Below are 18384 nucleotides of genomic sequence, written 5' to 3' on the forward strand. Positions count from 1 at the left end.
TACTCTTATCCCTCTGCTGTGAATAATCAAGAATTTTCAAAATGTCCCACTATTCCCAAGGGAGAGTGTGGTCTGGATCCGCTCCTATCTGTTATATACACCCTGTGAGTTCCTACTGTTAATGTGAATAAATAAGAAATCTGATGTGACTAAACACCGCCACAGGCTGCACAGTGTAGCAAAAGGCTAATTTATTTTGATCTACCACTTATGTATAAACATCTGACTCAGAGCATCTTACCTTCTCTCCAGGGATTCCAGCAGCTAAGTTGATGAAACACCTGAATATTATGCAGCAAAACTTGAATTCATTTCTTCCTGCTCCTTTTTAAACTCTGGCTCCAAACATCTGTTTTCCCTGTGGAAGGATGTGTTTCATCAGCAAAATAACAGCAGTAGAAGTCCTATATATAAATACTTTTTTGGAGGAGGATACTAGGGTTTGAACTCAGGGTTTTCTGCTTGCTAGACAGGCACTCTACCAGTGAGTCACAAGTCTAGGCCTTTTTTGTACTGATGAGACAGGTTCTCACTTCCTACCCAGGTCTGGCCCCTCATCTGCCTATTTTACAATTTCTGTCATGACTGAGATGAGAGATACATGCCATAGTACCCAGCTTCTTCTATAGAGATAGTCTCACAGCCTTTCTTTCCCAGGCTGACCTGAAATCATGGTCCACCAATCTCAGCCATCCACATAGCTGGAATGATAGGCATATACCACTGCCCCTGACTATTGGTTGAGAAGGAAGAGGGAATTTCATATGTATGCTCAAGCTGGCCCTGAACTGCCATCCTCCCAATAGCAGCCTCCCAAGTAGCTAGGGTTACCGGTGCTACCAACACCTAGCTATAAATATATCAGTGACTGGGACACTTCAATAGGTGGACAGCCATTTCTATTCACTATGGCTTTCTTTTTTTTTTCAGTCATGGGACTTGAACTCTGGGCTTGGGTGCTGTCCCTCAGCTCTTCAGCTCAAGGAGAGTACTCTACCACTTGAGCCACAGTGCCAGTTCTGGTTTTCTAGTGGTTTATTAGAGGTAAGAGTCTCATAGATTTTCCTGCCTGGACTGGCTTTAAACCGTAATCCTCAGATTTCAGCTTCCTGAGTAGCTAGGATTACAGCTGTGAGCCACCGGCGCCCAGCTCGCTATGGCTTTCTTAACTACTCTGATAATCAAACATCTTACTTCCTTTGTGTTACATAGTCCATCAAAATAACTATCTATCAGGAGGCGCAGCTCAGAGGATCATGGCTCAAAGTCAGCAGGGCAAAAAAAGTTAATGACTCCATCTAAACAAACAAACTGGTCATGATGGTATATGTCTATAACCCCAGCTACACAGAAAACAGAGGTAGCAGGATTGTAGTCTAAAGTGAATCTGGAAAAAAAGCTCAGGACCTTATCTGAAAAATAATCCAAAGTAAAAAAAAAAAAAAAAGCTATAGGTATGGCTGAAGTAGCAGCTCACATGCCTATCAAGTATGAGAGCCTGGGTTCAAACTCCCAGAACTGCCATAAAATAATAATAAAGATATCATCTGAACCACATAGAATTACACTGGCTTTATATAAGGGCCACTGCTAGTTCCCTTTCAAAACATTCCTCTTTCTCCTCCATAACAGAGCCATAGTTTTATTTAGCTGTCACATGGCCAAGTGTCTCAGAAGTCCGGAACAGATGACTCCTCCAACTAAAGGCAATCCCAACTTTAGAATAACTGGCTCAGGCCCAGGTGAATAATGCAGTGGTTAGTCTCATCTCTGTCATGTCCATTGTTGGCTGCATCTTCAAGCTGCTAACAAGGTGGCTGCACTGATGCCAGGCAGAATTATGCCGATGAAGGGCAACCCACAGGGTCTTCCAACAACTCCATTCAGAACAGAGAACCTCCCAGTGTATTTCCAAGCATTAGTTTCTTTACCTGTAATTAGAGATGACATATAACCCATCAGTCTGTGAAGATAATGAAAAGAAGATAACCCACCTGAAGCATAGAACCACAGTTTTATACCCTATAAGGTCTCAAATCCTTAAGTTCTGTTTCCTTTCTCATTCTCCTCCCAACATATAGAAATGGCCATGGTGGAGGTGGGTGGCGGGGGGAGGCTGGGAAGGGATATGAAGGGTAAACAAAGGAGGAGGCTGCAATGCTTGATAAGAAATTATCTTGCCCATGTAATTATAACCCCTCTGTACAGTATGTTCACAATAAAAAATAAAAATTAAAAAAAAGAAATGGCCATGGTCCCCTTGGAATGCATAAGGAGTTTGCCTTCTTGTAAGTAATTACAGCCATAAGGTTGGAGACCTATTTGATTGAAATTCAGTACAAGTCCCACCAGCTCCTCAGAATCAAGTGCCCCCACCACCTAAAATATCCCTGTATGGTGTTATAAAGTACCTATCACACAATAGGGTAATAATTTCCTTGTACTCCCTTCTTTACTTCTAAATTCTTTACTACTAGAGAGGGAAGAAATAAAAGAGGGAAGATGAGAGCAACAAAAAACTGAATGGGAAATGTCAAATTCTAGACCAGTGCTATCTGGTACAATGTAACACAAACCATATAATAGAATTTTATGTTTTCTAGTAGCCCCATTAAAAGAAATGAAGACATTATTATTATGCTAAGCATAATAGCATATGTCTGTTGTATCAGCACTCAGGAGGCAGAGGAAAGAGGCTCACAAGTTTGAGGCCAACCTGAGCTACATAGCAAGATCTTGTCTCCAAAAATTAAAAAAAAAAAAACTAAAAGCTAGGGCTAGGAAGTTGGCTCAGTGGTAGATTGCTTGCCTTACATGCATGAGGTCCTAGGTTCCATTCCTCAGCAGCACATAAGCGGAAGTGACACTGTGGCTCAAGTGGTAGAGCCCAAGCCTTGAGCTGAAGAGCTGAGGGACATTGCCCAGGCCCAGAGTTCAGGCCCACAGACAAAAAAAAAAAAAAAACTGATGAGGTTAAGTTAAATAACATATTTAACCTACCATAACAAATCCAAAATAGCACCAGGTCAATATATAATCAAGATGAAAACAGTGAGTTTATGTTTTGTATTTAATCTTCCAGATCCATTATGTATTTTATATTCATTAAACATTTCAGTGCAGACTGGACACCTTTCAAAGGTTCACATATGATCAAAGGCTACCATATTGAATAGGACACCACTTGATTCTACACACCTTCTCAATGACTTCCCTGTTTCAGGAACATTGAACTCCCCTGAAAAGGTCCCAACTACTCTAAGGTGATTGATTCCCCAACCCCCACCCAACCTTATATCATCCCAGATCAAGCCACATCTAATTCACTCTGACTTAGAAGATACCACATCCCATTTCTCAGATTTCTACTCCAAAATTTCATTAATCTGTTGTTATTAGGTGCTAATCAGCTAAAGTGCTAGCATTCCCCAGTCACATCCTAATTTTTTAAGAGGTTTGGACCACTCTGAACAGCAGTCTGGAGATTCCTCACAAAGCTAAACACAGATCTTCCCTACAACCCAGCCATACCACAAGCTAGGACACTGTAAAGCCACTAGCATATCCATGTTCATTGCTGCACTATTCACAACAACCAAGTTATGGAAACAACCCAAATGCCCTACAATAGATGAGTGGATCCAAAATATGTGGTACCTATACGCAATGGTATTTTACATAGCCTTTAGAAAGAATAATATTATGTCATTTGCGAGGAAATGGATGAACCTAGAACAAAGCATGTTAAGTGAGGTAAGCCAAGCTCAGAGAGACAAATGGCACACTTTTCTCTCATATGTGGAAGCTAGCTCTAAAATACACTGGGACATGATAAGTTATATAGGACTCTGGGCATTCAAATGCAGGGTAGTCTTAGGGGAGGAACATCTATGTGCTCTGATCATATAAAATAATATTTATTGAAATAAACTCCAGGACATGGAAACAAGAGGTTTGTTATTGTCGTTGTTTTCTTTTCTTTTTCTCTTGTTTGTTCCTTTATATGTCTTGGGGAGGGCATAGAAATGGAGGGACAAAGTGTGTACTATGTAGACATGAGGTTGAAAATGAACTATACAACTTGTGGTTAGGGACAGGAAAAAAAAACTGGAAACGAGCAACAGAAGGGTTAACATTGTCCTTAAAGAAATATATTCATTACCTGACTTGTGTAACTGTAACCCCTTTGTACATCACCTTTCATAGGTGTTGAAAAGGAAGACTCTTCCCAACAAAGGATTTATACAGATTATTGAAAAACATGTATATGGGAATGTCAGCCTTCATGAAAGAACCTCAATATCCCTGCATACTGAAGACATGGGTGAAGTGTAGTAGACATTCACTGAGCACAAAATCTATTATGTCTCTCCTCTCTCCCTCATATCTCCAGTGCAAAACATTGTGTCTCACAGAGAGATAACATAGTAAACACTGGCCTTAACTGACTTTGAAATTAGCTGAAGGGCTGGGAAGGTGGCTCAGTGGTAGAGCGCTTGCCTTGCATGCATGAGACCCTGGGGTTCGATTCCTCAACACCACATAAGCAGGAAAAAAAGCCGGAAGTGGCACTATGGCTCAAGTGGTAGAGCACTAGCCTTGAGCTGAAGAGCTGAGGGACAGCACCCAGGCCCAGAGTTCAGGCCCACGACCGGACTCAAAAAAAAAAAAGAAAAGAAAAGAGCTGGGAAGGTGGCTCAGTGGTAGAGTGCTTGCCTTGCATGCATGAGGCCCTGGGTTCGATTCCTCAGTACCACATAAGCAAAAAGAAAAAAGTCAGAAGTGGTGCTCTGGCTCAAGTGGTAGAGCGCTAGCCTTGAGCTGAAGAGTTGAGGGACAGCACCCAGGCCCAGAGTTCAGGCCCCACAACCAGACCCCCCCAAAAAAAAAAGAAAAAGTAAAAGTAAAAAAGAAATTAGCTGAAGATCACAAGCAAGGGTTTAGTCAGAACTAAAGTTACCCAGAAGAAAAAAGAAATTCATCTGGCATGATTAACGTTATTGGAGTTTTCAAGGCAAAGTCAGCTTTTCATTAGGATGTAAGAAAAGTAAATTTACATAGTAGGAAGAAATAAAATGACAGAAGTTCCTTAAAAGCTATGGATCTTTCAAGAGAATATGGTGCATATGACTAAGCTTCCGGGGTTGTGAAAGAGGGTATTTGCATCATTCAGTAGGTATTTCTTAAGCTTCTATGATGTGCCAGGCTCTGTGCTTAGCCTGAGCCATGCTATTCCTATTCTAACAGAACTTGAGAAGAAACAAGTGAAAATAAACAGCTTCCTACTTGGGATATAATGAAACCCCTGTCCTGGGATAGCACAGCATGCTTCTTATCTGCGCTATTATGGAGGCATTTACAGGAAGGAATGACGACTTGGAGAATTCAGGGACAGCTTCATAGGGAAAGAAAATAAGGCCTTAAGAAATGAGGATGTGTGGGCCAGTTAAATAAAACATGTGCAGTCCATGTGCATCTAGTAGTGTTGGTGCACATGTGTAATCCAAGTCTTAGGAGGCTGACACAGGAGAAAGGAGAGTTCAAGGCCAGCCTGGGCTACAAAGCAAGACCTTGCCTCAAAAAGGAAAGATTTTATGACAGCCATATCAATCAAGATGGGTGATTATGAAATGCCAAACTTCTCAAATAAGTGTTTTGGAAGTCCAAGTGTAAATAAATGTGGCTTTGGAGAGAAAAAAAAAAGAAAATATTTAACACATGCTAGGTACAGAGGTGAGAAAATTCATAGAACATTCTAGAAAGGAGCGCAACTCAGAGCAATTGAGTAGAGTATTGCATGGAAAGTTAAGAAGATTGTATCCGGAGATTTTATTTAAAAAAATAAAAAAGGACTGGGATGTAGCTCAGTGACAAAGTGCTTGTCTAGCAAGTGCAATGTCCTAGGTACAATCCCCAGTACAAAGAAATATATTAGAGAGAGAGAGAGAGAGAGAGAGAGAGAGAGAGAGAGAGAGAGAGAGAGAGAGAGAGAGAGAGAGAGAGAGAGAGAGAGTTTTAAAAAAGGTCGACTGAGCCTAAATCACAAAAGATTTTGCATGCTCTGCATAGGGTCTAGCCTGAAGAAGAGGTGAAACCAGTTTTAAGCAGGTAGCAGCCTGGATATAATTTCTCTCCCTACATGATGTAAGAAGTGATCATGGAGCTTGTTTGACCAATTGAATAGAGATAGCATGGGTCACTTCTAGATGGAAGTAAAGAGCCAGTAAGTGTTCTGCACATTCTCTTTTACTTCTAGCTAATGCCCAGCAATTTTAAGATAGTAGCTTCTCTATTGCCTGGTCTCCTGAGTGATTACCATGAGAGACTCGATCTGTAAGAAATGAACATTTTTACTGGTGACTAGCAAGGTGGTTTTCTCCCTGAAGTAAAAACACAGGCCACCCTGACTGATATAGGAGAAGAGGAGCAGGACCAGATTTATATCCTTAAGGTAGCAGGGGGGGTGGGGGGGATGGGCCTGGGAATGTGGCATAGTAGTAGAGTGCTCACCTAGCATACATGAAGCCCTGGATTTGATTCCTTAGTACCACATAAACAGAAAAGGATGTAAGTAGCACTGTGGCTCAAGTACTAGAGTGCTAGCCTTGAGCAAAAGAAGCTCAAGAATCTGAGACTACAGGCACATGATACCATACCTGTTACATGCTTTTTCTTAGTAGACACTATCCTCTCTAGCCAAACTTACCTTTTCAGACTTCCTGTGGTTAGCCTTAGTAAGTTTTACTACATTAAATGAATAATCCTGCAGCCATTTCAGTCTCTGATCTCTTCAACTGGCAGTTTATAACTGTTTTATCTGCAAATTTTCATTTAGCTAATAGTACTTTCAGAAAACTCTTCACCATGGTCACTTTATACCATCTCCATATTATTCATGTAATCATTTTATTTACTAAATGCTAAAAACAAAGAAAGTGAGTAATCAAAAATGGTCTTAAAAAGCCGGGCGCCAGTGGCTCACGCCTGTAATTCGCTACTGAGGAGGCTGAGATCTGAGGATCATGGTTCAAAGCCAGCCCAGGCAGGAAAGTCCATGAGACTCTTATCTCCAAAAAACCACTAGAAACCCGGAAGTGGTGCTGTGGCTCAAGTGGTAGAGCACTCACCTTGAGCTAAAGAGCACAGAGACAGTGCTCAGGCCCAGATTTCAAGCCCCACGACCAACAAAAAAAAAACTTGGTAGTTGCTAGCCAGGCGCCAGTGGCTCACACCTGTAATCCTGCAATCCTCACAAGGTTGAGATCTGAGGTTTGAGGTTCAAAGCCAACCTGGGCAGGAAAGTCCATGAGACTCTTATCTCCAATAAACCACTAGAAAACCAGAAGTGACACTGTGGCTCAAGTGGTAGAGCACTCACCTTGAGCTGAAGAGTTCAGGGACAGTGCCCAAGCCCAGAGTTCAAGCCCCACGACCAACAAAAAAAAAAAAATAAGAATTTAGTAGCTAAGTATTTAGTAACTAATTTAGTCACCTATTCCTATAAATAAACCATCCTAAAATGTATTAACCTAACATGAAGACAAATATATATGGTATCACAATTGTCAGGAGGTTCTAGCACACATTAGCAGGTTTTTCTGGCTTAGCATTTCTCCAACCCTGGCTTAGGAGTCAGCCAGGATTGTCATTATCTGAAGATTTAACTGGGCCCAGAGGATCACTACCACAATGGCCACTCACAAAGCTACTAAGTTGATGCTAACTGTTGGCAAGAGCCTTCAGATCATTGCAATATGAACCTTTCCATGTGGCTTCTTGGGTTTCCTCAAGACATGGCAGCTAGCTTTCTCCAGAATTTATAATATAAAAGAGACTATAGTATAGTAGTTTTCCTCATGATCTAGCCTTAGAAGTCACAGGCCACTATTTTTCTCATACTCTTTGGTCACACAGACCAGCCATGGTACATGGTACCAGGGGAGGTAGAGATAATCCGAGCCCACCTTGGAGCTGCACTATAAGAGTATACAATATGGAAGTAAAGAAGTGACCCTGAGATTTACTAGCTCAAATGGATCAATGATGGAACTAAAGAAGATAAGGACAAGGAGGAATCAAGAAGGGGGATGGAGAAGGGAAGGTATGGGAAGGGGAAATAAAGGAGGAGGTAACAATGCTTAATAAGAAATGTACTCATTACCTTGCCCATGTAATTGTAACCCCTCTGTATGGTATTTCCACAATAAAAAAGAAGATAATTAGTTCAATTTTAGACATTTCATGTGGAGAATCTAAAAGAGCCACAAACAGAGATGACTAATCATCACTGGACAATAAAAAGAGGCTCCTGAGATAAGAGTTGGATTAAGTGGTAGAGAGAGTGAAGGTTGAAAATAAAATGGCCCAGGAAGTGTGCACAAAAAAATAAAATAAAAGACAACAAAATACAAGAACCTTCTGGAGTGAGATTGAGGCAAGAAGATGACAAGTCAGAGACCAGATTGGATATAGCAAGATCTTGTCTCAGATGATGGGAAGGGAAACAAAGGAGGAGGCTACAACGCTTGATAAGAAATGTACTCATTATCAAGCCTGGCACTGGTGGCTCACACCTGTAATCCTAGCTACTCAGGAGGCTGAGATCTGAGGATCGCAGTTCAAAGCCAGCCCGGGCAGGAGAGACCGTGAGACTCCTATCTCCAATAAACCACCAGAAAACCGGAAGTGGTGCTGTAGCTCAAGTGGTAGAGCACTCGCCTTGAGCTGAAGAGCTGAGGGACAGCGCCTAGGCCCAGAGTTCAAGCCCACGACCGACAAAAAAAAAAAAAAAAAGAAAGAAATGTACTCATTATCTTGCCTATGTAATTGTAACTCCTCTGTATAGTATTTTCACAATAAAAAAAAAAAAAGATCTTGCCTCATAGAGGGAAGAACAGAGAGGAAGGGAGGAAGGGAGGCAGGAATGGAATGGAGGGAAGGAGGGACAAGAAAATACAAAAGAACCATATGGGGAGTGTCTTTAAGGGATGAAGGAGAGAGGAAAAGTCAGCAAATGACCTGAGGAAGAGGAAGTGAAGGAAGCAGGAAATGAGGATTGTCTAATCAGGAGAGGCTATGAAAGGTAGCGTTGGCTGAGTAACACAAAACACTGAGACAAGTCCCTGGATTTCACAGTGAAGGTAGGTGGCTAAGTAATAATGGTCCCAGTGGGGGTAGGTTTGTGCCTCTGACCTACTTACATGATTATCTCTTTAGATTAAACTTCTTATACCATGGAGGTGATTTCTCATGGCAAGCCACAGTGTTATACCTCCAGGGCAGAACAGTTATCCACTTTTTGTTCAGCAACAAGTGCACACAGTAATGAAAAACTCCTGCTGAGGACCTATCATACTCTTGGTGTTGGAGAATGAACGTATCAGATAACCATGCCTTTGTGAGAAGGTGAAGATGCCGACAAGCTTCTTAGGGTGGACATATTGCTTGGTAGTTTCTTGAGTATCCAATTATGGAGTTGGAATCCAAAATAACAGGATTTGAAAATCGTAAGATCGTTTTGATGAATCTTCTTTTTTTGGGGGGGGGGGTCCGGTTGTGGGGCCTGAACTCTGGGCTTGGGCGCTGTCCCTCAGGTCTTCAGCTCAAGGCCAGCACTCTACCACTTGGGCCACAGCACCACTTCTGGCTTTTTTTTTCTGCTTATGTGGTGCTGAGGAGTCGAACCCAGGGCCTCATGCATGCAAGGCAAGCACTCTACCACTGAGCCACCTTTCCAGCCCTGATGAATCTTCCTAAAGATATAATAATACCCAGGAAATTTTGCTCAAAATTAAATAGTCTCTTTCTCTCTCCTCTCTCTCTCTCTCTCTCTCTCTCTCTCTCTCTCTCTCTCTCTCTCTCTCTCTCTCTCTCTCTCTCTCTTTGTCCCTCTCCCTCTCCCTTTCTTTTTCTCACTCGCTCTCAATCTCGCTCTCTCTCTTCTTTCTCTGTGTTTTATCTACACACAAATCTCACATCAGGAGAGATCTGACATCAGAAAATGATCTTTAGTATTCTAACAGACATCTCCAATTAACATGGCTAAAATGGATTTCTTTATTTTGTTCCTCAAAATATATTTCTCAGCCAGGTGCCAGTGGTTCAGGCCTGTAATCCTAGTTACTCAGGAGGCTGAGATCTGAGGATCACTGTTCATAGCCATCCCAGGCAGGAAAATCCTTGAGACTCTTATCTCCAATAAACTACTCAGAAAAAGAATTGTCATTGTCCTTGTACAGTCATCATCGCTGCCTTGGTTTGGATGTCTTCACAGCGGCCCTGAGATCTCTGCCTAGGATACAATTATTAACCCACTAATATGCTCAGCATGTTAATGCTCAGCCCTGAAATGACAGGGCTAATATGGGACACAAATCTCATCACAGCTCTGAATTGGTGAGTTCAGCCACAAACTGTCAGAACCCACTGAGCTCTCTCACTCCTAGTTATCCTGCCAGAAAATTACAGAAACACACTCAAGTCACAAAGCAATAGCTGGATCTCTGCTGTGAAAGATCTAGTTCCACAAATTTCTCCATTCAGGAAACTTTCATTGAGTGGATACTATGTGCCAGACACTGCTAGATGCCTCAGATGAAACCCTTTTGGATAAGTACGTGATGTTTTTTGTTGTTGTTTCAGTTGTGAGAGATTATTGTTACTGTCACCATCATCTTCTTAATTATTGAAAAGGTGGAGGCATATGAGGGAATCTCCTAGAAACTTAAGGAGAGGCATGTAGGTGCCCCTGACCTATTTTTCCTTCCATGGAACATGATGGACACATTTAACAAAGTAGTCTCAACTAAACCAGCAGCTGCTTCTTTTCTCCTAAGAATTGATCTTTGGGGCTGAGCATGTGGCCCAAGTGACAAGTGGTTGCCTAGTATCTGAGCAGTCTTAGGATCAACCCTTAGTACTACTAAAGAGGAGAGTGAGGATGAGAAAAATGAAGAGAGAGAGAGAGAAAGAGAGGGAGGAAGGAAGGAAGGAAGGAAGGAAGGAAGGAAGGAAGGAAGGAAGGAAGGAAGGGAGGGAGGGAGGGAGGGAGGGAGGGAGGGAGGGAGGGACTTCCTCTGTCTTAAGTCTAAAGTCTCACAGTGTCTAAACCATGGGGATGAGAGGAAGAAGTTGGTCTTATTTCAGATAGGAAACTCCCTACCCTACTTTGACAAAATTTCCCCATTTGTAGTTTAACCCTCAGAGTCCTGTAAAGCTGTAGGGCAGTGATGGGTAAATGAATGGCTGGTTGTGCTGAATCCTTATCTGCATTCCAAGAACTAGGCCTTGTTGTCTACTCTTTTTCATCTTTATACATGATCCATGGCAACCTATCATAACACACAGAAACAGTTTAGGAACTAACAAGAAGCTGACTGAGGTTATATACATTTAAAAATAGCCAAGGGGGAGGGAAGGGATAGTAGGACAACAAGAAAGAAGGGAAGGGATAACAATGTACTCATTGCCTTACTCATGTAACTGTAACCCCTCTGTACAGCATCTTTACAATAAAACTTTTAAAAAAAGAAATAGTCAAGATGATGACACACAAACTAGAGCACTTAATTTTGCCACATCTTTCAAACTTCTTTCCAAAGCCTAATACATTTTTTTTTTCATTTTGGAAGTCATGGGGCTTGAACTCAGGACTTGGGTGGTCTCTCTGAGCTTATACTGTCAAAGGCTATTGCTCTCCCACTTTGAGACACAACACCACTTTAGTTTTCCGGTACTTAATTGGAGATAAAAGTCTCACAGACTTTCCTGCATAGGCTAGCTTTGAACCATTGTCTTCAGATATCAGCCTCCTGCGTAGCTAGGATTACAAATGTGAACCACCAGTGTCTATCTTTCTAATACTTTTGACAATAAATTAAAGAAAAGGAAAAATTTGCCTGTACTAAAATCTGTTTTTAAACTCATCAAACAACTTCTAGGTAACCCTCACCAGTTTACTTGCTTCCAAGTGTCCATAGGGCTTTCCTTCACTCCCCTGGGTCCGGGGTCCCTAAGCATTCTTAGCATGATAAATTTATTTCTTTGGGCTAGCCCACAAAGTGGATAGCTTAATTCAGCAGAAATTCCTCCTATTGCAGTTCTAATGGATCTAAAGGTGAAATTACCTGGACTTCAGAGCTATCCTCTCTTTGAAGGAGAGAGGAAAGAATCCTTCCCTGCCTCTTCCCTTCTGACAACGGCTGCTAGCAGTCTGGCCTTCCTTGGCTTGTAGCTGCATCATTCCACTTCCTGCCTCCACCTCCATCACACAGGGTGCAACCGCTTCCTGTATTATTTCTCTGTCCAAATCTCCCCCTTCTCATGACATCATTGGGTTTTATGGCCCATTCTGAACCCTCCAGTATGAACTTGACATAACTTGATGGCATCTGTGAAGACCCTGTTTCCATGTTGGTGACATTCACAAGTTCTGGAGGTTTGGACTTCAATATATCATTTTGTAAGCTACAAATCAGCCCACAATAACACTCAAAAAAAAGTCTGTCTTCTGAGAGGATCAGAAAAAAATCCCATCAAATGGCACTTGAGACAGCCCTCGTCTTACCTGTAAAACTGGAATAATGCCTTCCTATCTTGCTTGCTGCCAGTTATTAAAAAAAAAGTTTCCTTCATTTTTCCCTTCTTTCCTTTACTCTTTCCTTCCTTCCTTCTTTTCCTTCCTCCCTACCCTCTTTCCTTTCTACTAACATGGCTACTTACTAGGCTGTGGCTTCATGTTGGCGCTGTGGAGGATAGAGAGATAAAATTAGATTCCCACAATTTAGGAAGATTTGGTTATATGCAAAATAAAATCATAATACGTAAGGCAGAAAGTGGTAACTTCCCTAAAAGTCATAGACACAGTGACAAAAAAAATCAGAGAAAATAGCTCAATTCCTGCTGAGGAGAACCAAGCAAGATATTTGGAGCTTGACCTTAAAGAATCCGTAGGATTTGGATTTTTCAGAGATCAGAGAAAGAGTTCCCGGCTGAGCTAGGAGCAAAGGCACAGAAACAAGAAAGTGTGGTTTATTTATACATTTCTCAGCATGTCAGAAGCCCTTCAGATGTGTTTGCTACAAATACATTTCAGAAATTTTAATAGAAAAGAAATTGAAAAAGGAGAAAAACCAAAAGTATAATAGCAATGGCCATCTCTGGCTACGTGTGTGTGTGTGTGTGTGTGTGTGTGTGTGTGTGTGTGTGTGTGTGTGTGTGTGTGCGTGTCTTTTTTTCAAGTTTTCGAAATGAGGATGCATTATTTTCAATTAGGAAACCATTAAAGATTTTTATATCATCTCAAGAACAAAGAACTGGAATCTTCTCAGATGCAAGACTATAACTGATGTAACTACCATCCTGTCTACCAAGGCAGGGAGGTAAGAAATGACCAGGAGAGACTGGATCAGGCCATGTGAGCTCCTGTGGATTTGCAACTGGCATTTTTCTACCCACTTTAAGGCCCAAGCAGAACTCGAGCTTTTCTCTTAGGTAAGCAACGGCTGCCCTCTGCTGGTGATTCAAAAGTTACTAAGGCATTGACCAAAAAGAATTGTATTCATTACTTATGAAATTGGTAACCCCTCTGTACAAAACCTTAATAACAATAACATTATACTTGTTTTAAATCACGAAGGCCCAAGTTTGCCTTTCCCAGTTCCCAATCAAAGTGACAATGAGGCAAAAAATGTGAAGTCATCTTTCTGATTTAAAGATGTTCATTTTATCATTTTGTTAGGTTTTCTATTTCTTTAACTCTTACATTAGAGAGAACACTCCCAAAAAATCCCTCCAGGAGCCCTGGTGTCACTCATCCTGGGCTGGAACCTCAAACCCACCACCCAGGTAGGAGAAGGTAGTCATTCACTCTAGGGCAACAGGGCAGGGCAGATGTGGTTTGCAGGGTGTGGGGAATAAAGGTGGGTGCACATAGTACCAGAAGTCAGGTGGAAGGAAATGACCATGGGAGTCATTAATACGGAGAGCAGTGAGATGGGTCTCCCAATTCAAGAGCTTCACCTGGGGATTTTTCTGAACTAGGCTAATTTTCTCTCCCTCAACTCTACTGGCTCCCAGCTGTGGCTGTGAGAACTGTCCTGTGCAGCAAGGTGTTTAGCAGCATCCAGGTCTCTGCACACTAGACGTCAGTGACACTCTCCCCTCAGTGTGACAATCAAAAGTATGTCCTGACATTGTCAAGGGCCTGGCCACCCCGGGGAGGGAAGACAGGAGGCAGAGTCACCCCCTGCTGAGAACCACAACTTAGTCCCAGCTTCCTTTCCTTCTAAGCCATCACTCTTATTGATTGATGGCCATCAATTATCTTGGGAACAAATACATAAAAATCAAGGACAAAGAACTCTCCATGTCACTGCAGCAAGCCCTTCACCTTCTGCGAATTAGGTTCATCAACAAGCTGATACATAATGTCTCTCTTTCCAAGACTGTTGTTGTCTAGGTAACAAAAAGTTAGCAAGCAGCCATGGTGTGTAAGGCAGCACAGCAAGCATTCTCAGGAGGGACAGGGAAGGTCCTCCATGGAAGTTTGGCAAGGTGCAGATAGGCTTTGGAAGTAAAAGGAACCATGAATGGCAGGAAGTTGGTGTTTTGAGGAAGGCCAGATACAGGTGCACAATCTCTGTTCACACTTCTGAAATCCAATCTCTGGCAACCTTTCTTCTTTTTCCTTCCTGCTTTTGACATCAAAACCTGACCTAAAGTAAATCAGACTATTTGTAGTTTTTATTTGTCAGTACTGAGCATCTACACAGATGTTAATGTGTCCAGTCTAAAGGTACTTGCCCAGAACTTACAAACATGGACATTGTTTTACTCTTCTGAAATCCAAAATAGTCAGAATTCCAGAACACATAGGTCTCCAAGGACTTTGCATAAAGGAAACAAGCAAAACAAGGGCATACTAGAATACACTAGACTCATGCACTGTCTCATTTGCATTGTGTATTATGCCAGATGCGGAGCAAATGAGATAAATAGGGAAAGATGAAAGAGTGAATTTCCAGAAGGCCTGTGAATTTTGCAGAACAGCAGAAGTAGCTCCTATCCAGAGTTTCTAGCCACAGTTTTGGCATCCGTCCTCCTGGGAGAGGATGCTAAAGCTTCACTGTAGAAGCAACCTGGTCACCTCTGCAGCCTCCACCAGATGAAGCAGCCCCTGACTGGAAATGAAGATCCCCTCTAACCCGTGCCTGCTCTCCTCTCAAGCCTTCTTCCTGCTCAACCAGTCCAGCGGGCTTGGAGCAAAGTGAGCATCTCTCTGTCCTTGAGAGATGCTCAAGAGAGCATCTTGCAAGAGAGCATCTCTCTAAACTCTACCATGAGTGTGTATGAAAAAGGAGAGGCAGCCCTGCAAATTCTACCTTGCAGTTTGAGGTGCAGAAGAGTATAGGAATCATCATGGGTTAGTCTGATCAAAAGAAGAAATATTTAATTGTCAGCCCCCTGTACAACATCTTTATAATAAAATAAAATTTTAAAAAAGAAGAAATACTTGCAGTTTTCCTTTCCTTGCCTTTTCTTTTTGTACTAGTGTTTGAACTTCCACTTGAGCCATAATCTAACTCCCCCTCCCTTTTTTTGCCAGTCCTAGGGCTTGAACTCAGGGCCTGGGCACCGTCCCTGAGCTTCTTTTGCTCATGGTTAGCACTCCACCACTTGAGACACAGCTCTGCTTCCAGCTTTTTCTGTTTATGTGGTACTGAGGAATTGAACTCAAAGCTTCATGCATGCTAAGCAAGCACTCTACCACTAAGCCACATTCCCAGCCCCTCTTTTTTTTTTTTTAATGTGGACTCTCATGCTTTTTACTAGGGCTGGCCTGGACTAGGATCTTCCTACCTCTACTTCTCATGTAGCTGAGATTACAAATGTGCATCAACATGCCTGATCCATGTATGGAGTTTTCACAGTCTCTCAAGCAATTATCACTCAAAAGGATTTTAGTGCTGCTTTTTCTTTCAAGTGGGAGACAGGGTTGGAGTGTAATATCTTGCCACCACCAACTACTAGGTAAACAAAAGGTATTTTTTATCCCTCTTGAATTTGTGGACTAAAGCAAGAACAAGCAAACAAGGTCCTGCAGTTAGCTGCATATTTACTAGAACATAGCCACACTCATTTGCATATGTAATATCTGTGGCTGCTTCTGAACAGGGATAGTAGAGTTGCATTTTCTCTGAATATAGAGATTATAGATTTAGAGTATAGACTTTGCCTTTGGCATCTAAAGAAAAAATTTGCTAACCCATGGACTTAAAAGATTAGTGGAAGCCGGGCGACAGTGGCTCATGCCTGTAATCCTAGCTACTCAGGAGGCTGAGATCTGAGGATCACAGTTCGAAGCTGCCTGGCAGGAAAGTCCATGAGACTCTTATCTCCAGTTAATCACCAAAAATAGCTGGAAGTGATGCTGTGGCTCAAGTGGTAGAATGCTCGCTTTGAGCTGAATTGCTGGGGGACAGCACCCAGGCCCAGAGTTCAAGCCCCAGGACTGGCAAAAAAAAAAAAAAAAAAAAGATTAGTGGATGAGGATAGGGACAGGAAGGGGAACATGAGGATTGTGGGAATGAAGGAAGGGGTGACATTAACCAAAAAGTACTGTACTCATAACCTGACTTACAGAATTGTAACTTCTTTGTACACTTAAATAATAATAATAAAATACAATGAAAAAAAGGAAAGAATTGTTTATGTTGGCATTTGGCTTATCTCTCCTTCATAAAAGAAGGCAAGAAATTGACAATCCAAGGTTGGGGACCCTGACTCCTTTTGTCTTTTCTTTTTGTCAGTCGTGGGGCTTGAACTTGGGGCTTGGGTGCTGTCCCTGAGCTTTTTCGCTCAAGGCTAGCACTCTACCACAACTGGAAATAAGAGTATCAAGGGGACTTTTCAGCATAGAAACCACTATCCTCGGATCTCAGCCTTCTGAATAGCTAGGATTACAGGTGTGAGCCACCGATGCCCACCCCTATCTTTAGCAGACCTTGTCCCTCTACTGAGCTCTAGTAATTAAAATCTGTACTCCAGACAAACAGAAAAGTAAGGGGGAAACCATCTTTCAGTCAAGACAGTTTTCTTTAGCGAAGTAACCTGTAATTCCTTACTCTACAACTTTCATGTTCAACTCATTTGTCCCAGTACTTTGCTAGAAGGAATGAGAAGACATGGTCTCCAACAAGCATTCTGTGGGTAAACCATTCCCTTTTCACCCACAAAATCATAGAAAGATGTACACTTGTTGATATGCTCATAGCTAGAATGGAGTGCTTCTTACTGAGTTCCAAAATGGACAATCTAAATCATATTCACATAAGAAATTGTTTTAATTTCTCCTCCCCCTTACTGTTATTATACATGTCCATTTTTCAAATACTTGTGTGCCTCCAGTGTGTGCCAAATGTTGCCTTTTCCACGTTTTTCTGCTTTTTTTGTTTTTGGTGTGTGTGTAGGAATATATCAACTTTTTTTGTTCACAAAAGAGTGGAATAGAGGAAACATTTAAAGTATCATCTAAAATACACCTTTAAGGCACTATATATAAACCATTGAATTATTTCATGATTGCTATGAAGTATTTTCCCCTACATGATATTCACACACAGCAAATTGGATGGATCTTTGCCCAATTTGTCTTCCCCAAAGGTATGGGTTAAAGTGATGGAATCTAAGTCTTTTTTTTTTTTTTTAATCGTGAAAATATGGTACAGAGGAGTTACAATTGCATGGGCAAGATAACGACTACATTTCTTATCAAGCATTGTTGCCTTCTCTTTGTTTCCCCTTCCTATCCCTTCCCATACTCCCCCCACCTCCCCAAAGTTTTACCAAGTTTTTTTTGGGGGGGGTACGGTCGTAGGGCCTGAACTCTGGGCCTGAGCGCTGTCCCTCAGCTCTTCAGCTCAAGGCTAGTGCTCTACCACTTGTGCCACAGCACCACTTCCAGCTTTTTTTTCTTCTGCTTATGTGGTGCTGAGGAATTGAACCCAGGGCCTCATGCATGCAAGGCAAGCACTCTACCACTGAGCCAACTTCCCAACCCTGGAATTTAAGTCTTATAAAATGTATCATCCATTGTTAAATGTTTCTGCTCCTCTCCCTTCACTAAATGTAATACTCTTTAAGAGATTATATTTGTTAACTGTAGGTGCTTAATAAATGTTCAATAAGCAATGAATGAATGTTCTTCTCAGATAAATGTGATGTCACATGCCTTGTAAGGCTGAGGCAGGAGAAAATCAAGTTCAAGGTCAGCCTGTGTTATGTAGTAAGAACTTGTCCCAAAAAGAAAAGAGAATGGAAGAGAAAAGAAAAGAAAGAGAATAAAGAAAGAAAAGGGAGGGAGATAGAAGACAGAGATGCAGACAA

At 41.8% G+C, this 18384-nt stretch overlaps 1 long non-coding RNA gene across 1 annotated transcript in view; it reads right to left on the reverse strand.

Annotated features, from left to right (window-relative positions):
• Nucleotides 1-1703: 1703 nt before the first annotated feature.
• Nucleotides 1704-18384, reverse strand: part of LOC138806297 (uncharacterized) — a 67484-nt gene continuing 50803 nt past the window's right edge. Inside the window, exon 3 of the long non-coding RNA XR_011365771.1 lies at nt 1704-1931. This is a non-coding gene — a long non-coding RNA (uncharacterized lncRNA). The remainder of the gene's footprint in view (nt 1932-18384) is intronic.

This window comes from Dipodomys merriami, unplaced genomic scaffold, assembly GCF_024711535.1.
Source record: "Dipodomys merriami isolate MVZ:Mamm:240054 unplaced genomic scaffold, mDipMer1.0.p SCAF_4, whole genome shotgun sequence".
Lineage (NCBI taxonomy): Eukaryota > Metazoa > Chordata > Mammalia > Rodentia > Heteromyidae > Dipodomys > Dipodomys merriami.